This window comes from Anas platyrhynchos, chromosome 2 (genome assembly GCF_047663525.1).
Source record: "Anas platyrhynchos isolate ZD024472 breed Pekin duck chromosome 2, IASCAAS_PekinDuck_T2T, whole genome shotgun sequence".
NCBI lineage: Eukaryota > Metazoa > Chordata > Aves > Anseriformes > Anatidae > Anas > Anas platyrhynchos.
This window is the reverse complement of record NC_092588.1, coordinates 68,994,880-69,004,483: the sequence shown is the minus strand read 5'-3', so window position 1 is coordinate 69,004,483 and position 9,604 is coordinate 68,994,880. Positions and strand designations below refer to the sequence as shown.

General features: G+C 40.8%; 1 long non-coding RNA gene across 1 annotated transcript; it reads right to left on the bottom strand.

The window, feature by feature from the left end:
- Positions 1 to 1,047: 1,047 nt before the first annotated feature.
- LOC110353869 (uncharacterized) lies at positions 1,048 to 8,241 on the bottom strand. The gene is made up of 3 exons (XR_002405027.4): positions 7,822 to 8,241; positions 6,027 to 6,164; positions 1,048 to 1,207 (listed from the first exon to the last, which is right to left on the bottom strand). It is a non-coding gene; the product is annotated as an uncharacterized lncRNA (long non-coding RNA).
- Positions 8,242 to 9,604: the final 1,363 nt, after the last annotated feature.

Sequence of the window (9,604 nt, the reverse complement as noted above, 5' to 3'; positions counted from 1 at the left end):
CTGTGCAAGAAGTACTCTTAAATAGGATGAAGTTCAGTGGAGACCCCAGCTATAATAGTAATAAAAAAGAGATTACAGACATCAAGAGAAGGCTTGCTCATGATTTGAATTGTATTGCAGCATGATGAACAAGATTTCAAAACTCGGTGTTATTCAAAGAGTAATTGTGAAGCCTTATTTGATACAATTGAAGAAAAAAAAAAGATACATCAAAGCACTCAAAAATACTAAGCTGCATAAATGGGGCTTTCTACAACTTTCATGTAATGGAAAAGTGATTAATTGCACGTCCTTTGTATCTCCCAGTCAACACACTATTCTGAGCTTTTCAGGCAGGTGAAACAAGGACAAATGAAATGGAAAAAAAAAGAAATGGTAAATACTAATGCACACCTTTCAAACCAATTTTGCCTCTTGGACTTCACCACTGCCCACTACAGAAGAAACAGACATTTGTCTGGTTTTAACATGCCTATGTAAATGAAGAGAATTTGGGGGAGGGGAGAGGGAGCACTATCAATATTATTATAACTTGAGCCAAGTTTCATCGATCTTTTCAATTACATTTTAGAAATTGTTTCTCACTAACTAAAAAGAATTGTGGCTTTAAGGTCAATTACAATGGGCCTTTTAAGGTCAGTTCTCCTCCTCTAGAATTAATCCTAATTTCCATCCTGTGAAAAATCTTCAGGAAGAAAGTCATTTCCAAACACTTAAGTATATTTATTACTCTCATTTCCACCCTAATTATGTAGATTAAGGACTAGAATAAACCAATTTGCTACATATTCTAACAAGAGTGCTGTTATTTGCAACCTACTTCAACTGGAGGACTTACTCTGGCAACCTGCCTGTAAACTGCAGAAAATTTGCACAAAGGGAAAAAAGATAGCTGCTGTCACCTTCCTAGCACAAGGGCACAGCCTATGAAAGGTATCAGCCTCAGTATTCACACCCTAAGACCCAAATTTTGTGTGCGGCCTGTGGCCCAGGCTTGGCTTTCCAAACACGTGCTCCTCCAGTTCATCAAGCACAGTAAATGCTCACCATGAAAGAGCAGGTAGTTCTTGACTGCCGCATGAGGTGGGACTTGCTGTCTGTTGGCTGGTGAAGGAATTGCACATTTCACTATAATTAAAGCAGCGAAGATCTCAGAACCTTCACTATTATCACGGATGGAGAGGAAATGAAGTGGTTTGGCTCGTGCCTGTGGGAAAACAATAATTAGGCAGCTCGATACAGGGAAAAAAATTGATCAAATTCAATTTAGGTGGGATTTACTACTTGAGGTAATTATCCCTTCAAGAGCTGAACTGCTGTGCAGTAAAGCATTCAAGGGGACCTAACGTAGAATTGAGAAGGAGAAGGTCACGTTCCTTCTCTAGAATGACTCAAGATGACTTGAGGTCAGTGACACCTGAAAATAAAGCAAACAATGAAACTGCAATAAATACCTTCTACATCTCAACAGCTTTTACCTTGGAGCCTGTAAGTTTTTGCCAATTATGCACTAAGCGTAGTACCATCATAAGTCAGCAGCATAAACAGCTAAATAATTCACATTGGCATACACAGTGCCCCCTCTGTCACTGGCGATGTTATACAACTGAGAGGAGGCAGGATGGACACTTCTGGAATACACACTGTGATTCTGGGATTCAACTTTAAACAAATCAGGGAAATGGAAAGCCACTTCAAAGCTAAACCTCACAGGAAGCGTTCCTGGCAAAAATTATTTCTGCCATACATCATGGTAATACAGCCAAGGAAAAAGCAATGGAAAGCCTACAACTTGTTTGTTCCTGTATGCAAGTAGGAGAGACAGAAATTGCTGCACGCTTAATGCGCAATTCACCTTTGAGAACGATCATTTGAGGAAGTGTTAATCAGATCTCTTTCTAAGCACACGTGGTCTATTCAATATTTCATGTGCAATTAACACATTCTAAGAGCCAGCAGGTTCAATAGGAGCTGCACAATTTTAGATTTGCAACACTTTCCCTTCTTCACGTTGCAGTGTTTCAAACCAAGGTGTTTTAGCATTCAATAAACAAAAATAGTGATCGTGAGCAGCAGTATTATAAGGTAACTGAAAAACAAACAGAGTCTTTGCAGTTGGAAAGGGACCATTATCATTCTCTGGTCTTACCTTGTGCACCGCTGTGTGATAAAAACCAAGATGGTTTACGGTACTAAATAACCCCCAGTTTGAAGATAGATTGTGAAGGAATTACACATTTCATTATAATTAAAGCAGCGGATATCTGCAGAACTTACTAAATTACAAATAAAAGCTACACTAAACTGAAAGTAAAATAACAGATGGTGCATAAGTCATTAGGAAAGCCACCTCCTTCAACTAATGGATTTCAGTAGAGCTTATCAAAACTAGCAAAGTGGAAAGCATGGCAAAACCTGAGGAAAATGCAATAATAAATCCAGAGTAAAGATTGCAAGCAGACACCCTGTGTATGCTAATACAATCTTCTTTGTGTGTAAAAGGATTCCCCCATAGCAAATAGTCTAGAAGGGAAACTGATAGAAAACCATTCAATGTCTTACTCAGAAAAGTGTTTCAGAACAAGAGAAACAAAAGGAAGGAGAAATTAGCTGAGAAAGGAAAATCCACACTGGCCACCATTCAGTCACAAACACTCCATGCATGCTGCAGACTCCCCATGCAACCCACACATTATGCTGTGGATTTGCTGTCATCTAGAAACAAAGCTCCATCTACATGATCACCATTTGGCTGGTAAAAGACCTCAGTCTCCAAACAGACCAATTTAGCTTCCTTTATTAGTGCCAATGGCTTTTGTCAATAAAGTCAAAACATTCCTCCTAATATTAAAAACTAAAAAAGATCAGGCATGAAGTTAACTCCACATAAAACTACGTCAGTAATAATCCCTAAGGTTTTCACATTGTTCATAACTATCATTCACTTGCTTAAGATCATATTGCAACCTCTCCATGTCTTCATTGCACCTCCTCATACCTCAGAGGATCTTACCCATCTCCACTCCTGCACACAGCTCGTTCTGGGTGGCAACTGCTGAACTTCCAACCAACTCAGATGTGACTTTTCAACGTGAAACAGTACTTATTTCTTAGATAACCATCAATCATAGAAAATTTGGAAGGAATTTCTGCTTAGGAAGTACCTCTAACCCTCCCTCCACACCCAAAATTCACGAAAACAGGTGAATAATCCAACAGATTAGCATCCTTACTTTTCCCTGAAAGCAAAACTCAGATTGAACATTAGCAGGGGGTGAGGTGTTCAGCACTGCACAAAAGCAGTAACATTGAAGACTGCTTTGTATTGTCAAGCTGAAATTCATTTTTGTCCCCTGGCTATAGATGCCCTGCTTCATAACGTGGCTGTTATTAATGGAGAGGGTTGGGTTTGGTCTCTGCTGCCAAAGCAGAACTCCAAAGCAACATATTTCTCATTCCTGGTGCTTTGTGAATGTTAGAAACAGACTTAATTTTCATTAACAAATGATGAATTACATTACTCACAGACAGCATTGTGATATAGAGTAGCCCAATTTATGATCTAGGAGCCAGGCTGTTTCAAATTAGAAGTTATGGCTGTTCTTGTCACAGCTGTGAGTGCCTTCCAAGCAGGGAACTTCACTCCTCTGAGCTATTCCTTATCCCATCCTTACTGGGAAGAAACGACAAGCTTCCTTGGACAAAAAAGCACCTCAGTAATCCAGCTCCTTCCAAGGCAGAAAGGGGGATTCACTCCACCTAACCCAGGCAGCTAAAAGGCAGGTACACGTGAGCTGTTTCCAAGCTTCCCTTTATAGCAAAAGGAGACCAAAAGGCATCTGAAGAAGAGAAGTCATTTCATCCTCAAATTGGCTTCTAAAGGAAATCAGAGGAATAAATCTCTGGAGGTGCCACTTTCTCTCCAATGAGAGTAAAGACACGCTATGGTAACTAGTAACTTGGATGCAGATGTGTAATTTTCAGCTGTCTCAAGTCAGACGTGTACACCACTAAGTGTTGGGGGGAAGGGGATGAGGGAGGGCCACCACCACAAAACTTGTAAAAACAACCACTGCATCACATTTCTTTCAAGGCAAGATCAGAAAGTGAAGGCACCACTCAGAACAAAGAGCTTGAGAAGAATTTTTCTTGCAAATGCTGCTACTTCAGAGCATCTCAAAGATTTCCAAGGCACTTTTTCCACCGCTGCTTCAAGGCCTCCAGTATGACAGCAGTGGCCAGTTACTCAAAGAAAATTCTATTTATTTTATCATGCTGTGAATTAGTTTCATAAGACTGTTTCTTTCAAAATATTTTCATGTAAAGTGCTTCAGAATCCCACAGACCCAGGTAAGGAGGAGAAAAGAAATGTTGTCATCTGAAAACACTTAAGCAATAACTTTTAAATAGAACCTTGAACAGTTCAGGAAACTAGCTCCTATCGCTAGATTAGTTACTCCTATGTGCTACTGCACAAGTCCAAACATACTCTTTTCTAAAAGGAAAGAACCATAAGAAAAAAAATCCTTAACTTGCCTTTTGCTTTAAGAAATGGTTAAATGGTTTCTCTGTTAATTTTCAATATCCTACAGGGAGTTAAAAAATATTTCCAAAATGGTAACAAATGCAAAAAATGTGCTGCATTGGTACTGTATACAATTCCTTTGAACTGTTTGTTTTCCTGTTGTCCCTCTACAACACATTCACTATTCACACAAAGTGCAGGTTACTGGATCTGCTTAACAGTGCACTTTTTTTCCCCATGCCAACCTCTGAGAGAGGAAAAAAAATAAATCAAGAAACTAAATGCCTTAAATTTCATAGAAACAAAGCAGGGTATCTTATGCTAACAGAGAACCCTGAGAACAAACCATTTCTAATTCTGACACAATCTTTTAATGAGACTAAAACAGGCTTCTGACATCTGCCACATTTTCTCCACCGAGAAAATTTTCTTATCTTCTGTCTGTAACATTTCCATTCTTCAGCTAAAGAATTCAAGTAACAAGCTAGATTAAACAGCACACCCAGCTCTTCGGATGTTTGTCAGATATTTTTAAATCATTCTCCCTACTAGCTTCCATACACTGAGAACTACATGAAAATTACATCTCAACTTCATAGCTACAGAGGACGGGAAAAACATGGATTTAAAGCTTATACGTGCTTGTTAATATATATTTAGCAAATCATAATCCTAGAGAAGTTAGCTATAGATTTTGACAGATTTGCAGTAAAAATAGAGTTACCTAATGTCATATCAGAAATCTGTGCAGAGTCCCCATCTAACCAGTACTTAGTCTAGTAGATCTCCCATTCTGCTTTAAAAGAAAAGCTGTCCCAAAACCGGGAATTGAATCTGACTAATCTTGACCACTCCAAGGCACAAAAAGAACCATCCTCAAACAACTGAGCATTAACTACACCAATGCAACATAACTTTGTTCTGATAATGCTATGTTTAAATATTGGCCTTCAAATCAACCCACGTGGAGCAAGGTCTGTAAGTGCCCTGATCAAACCTACATAAACTCTAGGGAGTCACACTGATCCGAGACCACAGCAGTCCCAGAAGCAGCAGCCCTGCCCTATGCCAGGTGGATGCACATGTCCCTGACTCCCTGTCTAGTGCCAGCACTTGAGTTTTCAAGTTCTGTGGCCCCATCTGAAAATTAGTATTTTGTGTGTTTTGTTGTTGTTGTTTACCTTTGGTAGAGCTGTTCTTGCCAGCAGCATCCCCTTATATCTATGAGATAAACAACTCTCTTCAACAGGCACTATTGCCACCAGCTAAATTTCACTGATGGACAGAGTGGAAACTCAGGTAGGCTTCAGAGCAACCTACAATGAAAATGTTACCCATACCTGTTAATGCTTCACGACCACTAGAGAGGGAGTGGGAATAGAAGCACGCCTTTGCATGAGATTAATTTCACCCCAGAATTTGCCTTTTATTTCCATTCACCACAAAAAGAAGTGCAAGTGAACAGCTCAAGCTTACATTGAACGTTTTTATCTTTCCCTACCTTGACAAATGAGCAGACAATGGGGTGGACTGTCTCTTTTCTCACAGTATCCTCACTTTGTTCTGCTTCTGTTACACTTCAAATAATGTCAGTTAGGATCCATCTGTCCCCATCGTTTTTTTAGATTCCTACACCGACCTGAAGTTAAACACGTGACCAATTAAAAATGAGATATACCAGTTTAAGCTGTTCACTGTTGCTTCCTTTTATAGGAAAAAGAAAGCCTTCATAAAGAGAAAAAAATCATTCAAGCAACACAATAGTTCTTAAAACAAAGGCTATCATAATGCAAAACACTCGCAGGCCCAAGAAGCAAAGAGAGATCAATTTGCCAGATAGTACTTAGATCTGATACATAGGAACTAAGAGTCCTATCTATACACACTGGGAAGGAAAGCCTGCAGGTGTGAACTGTGATGTAGGCATTTTATTTTTTTTTCCTTCAGGATGGACATAAACATTGAAATGTTCAATAGATTATGGGACACACTAACACTAAAAACAATGAATGTTAGGAGCACAAATACTCCCTGGCTATAGAAAGTAAAATAAAACCAAATTTGACTTGATAGTAGGAGTGGATGATGCCTGAGCAAGGCCAAATAGCAACAAACCAGGTTAAAGGGAGTAGGGGGTTTACACAGCTCAAATACAGGTGGGAGAGTTAGAACAGGTGGAAGTTATCAGTAAAATTTTCAAAAGCACTTCTGGAGCAAACACAGGTTCTTCGGTTCAGTCATTTGCATGCTTTCATGCCTCAGTATGAAGCAGCAACTTTAGCTAGACCAACAGGAGGAGCACAAGACAAGGAAGTTGCCATGTCAGGTATAACAGGTGGTAAAAAATCCAGCCTACTTTCTCCTTAGAGTAGGCAGATTTGTAAGAAATGTCCTTGAGGGATTGCTGTTGGGCTTAACTAACCTGGTAGCAGAGAGTTTTCAGTCACTTGGGTAGTTTACACTCTTTGAATCTTCCAAAGCATGCTGCAGGGACTCTTACAAATATGTTTTTCTGACGCTCCAAAGGAAGGAAAAGCCCCAGAGAATTTTAAATCGAGTAAATGTGAAGATACACAAGCCAGAGAAATAAAATAGAGAATCTCCACATAAAATTTGGAGGACCTTTATGAAAGAGAAATAATTGCTGATAACTGGGAATGAGACCAAGACAGCAGCTGAGTCTGTGGTGTTGTGCTGTCTACCAAATGGACAGAAGTGTTACAAGTCAGGGGGATTTCTGGGGCCTGAGCCACACGGGGGCATTGACAGAGCTAGAGCAGCAGGGCCTGCCTTTGGAAACCCAGAGGGACAACAACATCTCTGAGCAAATTTACTCTCAGTGAGTCATAATTAGCTCCCCAATCAGAGTGCTGGCTGAGGAGAAAAACATCCGTGAGCTTATGATGGAAAAGTTATATGCATCAACAGTCTGAGGGCTGGATCTGATAAAGGAGTTGGGTGCAAACATGTTACAGGTTAATTTGTAGTGCCTGGCTTCCAAAGTGGGAGTGCAGGCAGGATGCAGGTGGACAAAGGACTCGGAGCAACCTAAGATCACAAGGCTGCAAAATGTGCCGCCCTTCAGCCACCCTTCCAGCAGCCTCTCCTCTGTGCAGTCGTGCATTCACTGTCCCTAGACCATCTCATGAAAGAATTAGTAAGCCTGTGATTACAGTAATGTAAAATTTCACTCCCACCACTATCCCTGATTTGATTTCCAATCAAAACAGGGAGAAAATGCTGCACACAGCAATATCACCGACCCTGCTGACAGGAGGGAGGAAGCAAAGACTTACCGCTATGGAAGAGGTGTCAGGGAGCAGCCAGGCCTTACTGCTCTCGTAGTGATGGCAAGCCAGGGGTGGCCCCAGTGCAGGCAGCATCCTTGCCAACCTGGGTCACAGTCCCAAAGCATCTAAACGCAGCCAGGTGCTGGTAGCAGGTCCCACTGAACAGCCCCAGACACAAGGAAGGAGCAAACCAGCTTCATAGTCTGTTTGGGGCCTGCCAAAGATGAGGCAGGAACAAGCCTGTAGCCACGTACACAGGTGGCATAGCTCAGAAGAAGAGTAGATGGGCAGGCTTGAGTTTATAAGGAGCTCCTGTGTGAACCTTGTTGGGGTAATTAATGCCAGGTGGTGGTACACTGAGGACACTGGCAAGAACTTCTACAGTAACAGACTGAACACATCTAGTGGATGTAGGTGGCAAGATTTCAGTAGTGTGGGAAGGGGTCAGTTAACGTTTGGGTTTGTTTCTCATTACCCAAATCTATTTAAGCTAGGAATAAATTAATTTTGCTCAAGTTGAGTCTGTTTTGCCTATGAGAACTAGCTCCCTGTGCTTATCTTAGCCCACTATTTTGGGCTAAGTTTTCATCCTATCCTCTCCCCGTGTCCTGCTGAGGAGGAGTGAGCAGCTGGGTGGGCATTTGGCTGCTAGCAAAGGCTAACTCAACACAATACCAAAAATTGACTGCGTAGTCATCCCCAAATGCTTTCAAAAATCACGATCCCTCTTTCCCCAAATTCTACAGCTTGTGCAAAAAGCTAGAGAGCTAGTTTATGGATGATGGCAAGCAAAACAATGGTTCTGAATACTCATTTCCTTGGAAAATGAAAACTAAGTAAAATAAAATGCAGTTAATATCTTAATATGAATAATTAATAATAATTTAATGATTGTATTAACTAGAATGAGATTAGGCAACAGAATAAGACAAACATCTCTTCTCCTGCAACTGAGATTTTTTCCTCTGCTTGCTGTTGGGGAAAAAGAATATGGAGCTAGAATTTTGAGAAAGAAGAAAGGTGTTGCAGTGAGCTACCTTTAATCGCCTCCTTAAAACAGTAAATGAGCAAAAAGGGGACCTGAGGTCAATGATGAACTGAGCCTGAAGGGATTCAAATTTATATTTTCTGCCTCCTCAAGGCAAACCTTAATCACTTGCTAAGTATGGCTAAATGAAGGAAAGTTTCCAGGCGCTCTGGGCCACAGTGCAGAGGAGAATGCAATAATCAGTCTGTTAAGTCTTGCTGAGTTCTGCTTCCTTCTCCTCTAAAAGTCACTGAAACAAACAGAGGAATAGTCCAAAGCACAGAGTTTAGGATTTTTCTGCCAACTGAAGGCCCCAGTCACTACAGCAAAGCTCCCCTTGTGCCCTCTCTCTCTAGTTTTGATCAAAGGCTCTTACATTCCCAGTTATATACTAACCCAGTTAAAGGGAAAGCAGCATGATTCAGGCTGGGAAAACACCCTCCACTCAGCACTTACTCTAGTATGGCAGGTTGGAAAGAAAAGTTAAACCTCCTTCTGGCTGAGAAAGGAATTTATCCTGGTCACACACTCTCTCAGCATGTATTCTAGCCAATTAGGCTGTAATACAAAAGATGTGTAGGAAGACTGTCACACTACGTTCACAGCTTTGAAAAGGATGTCGTCAAATCTGTTTCTTGTGAACGATTCTCTGTAAGCAAGCATTATCTGAAATCTATTTAATCTGAATAAGCTCCTGAAAGTTGGAAGGATGACTGCCTGCTTTCTGAACCTTTATTGCTCTCAGGGGACATCAGTGCTAAT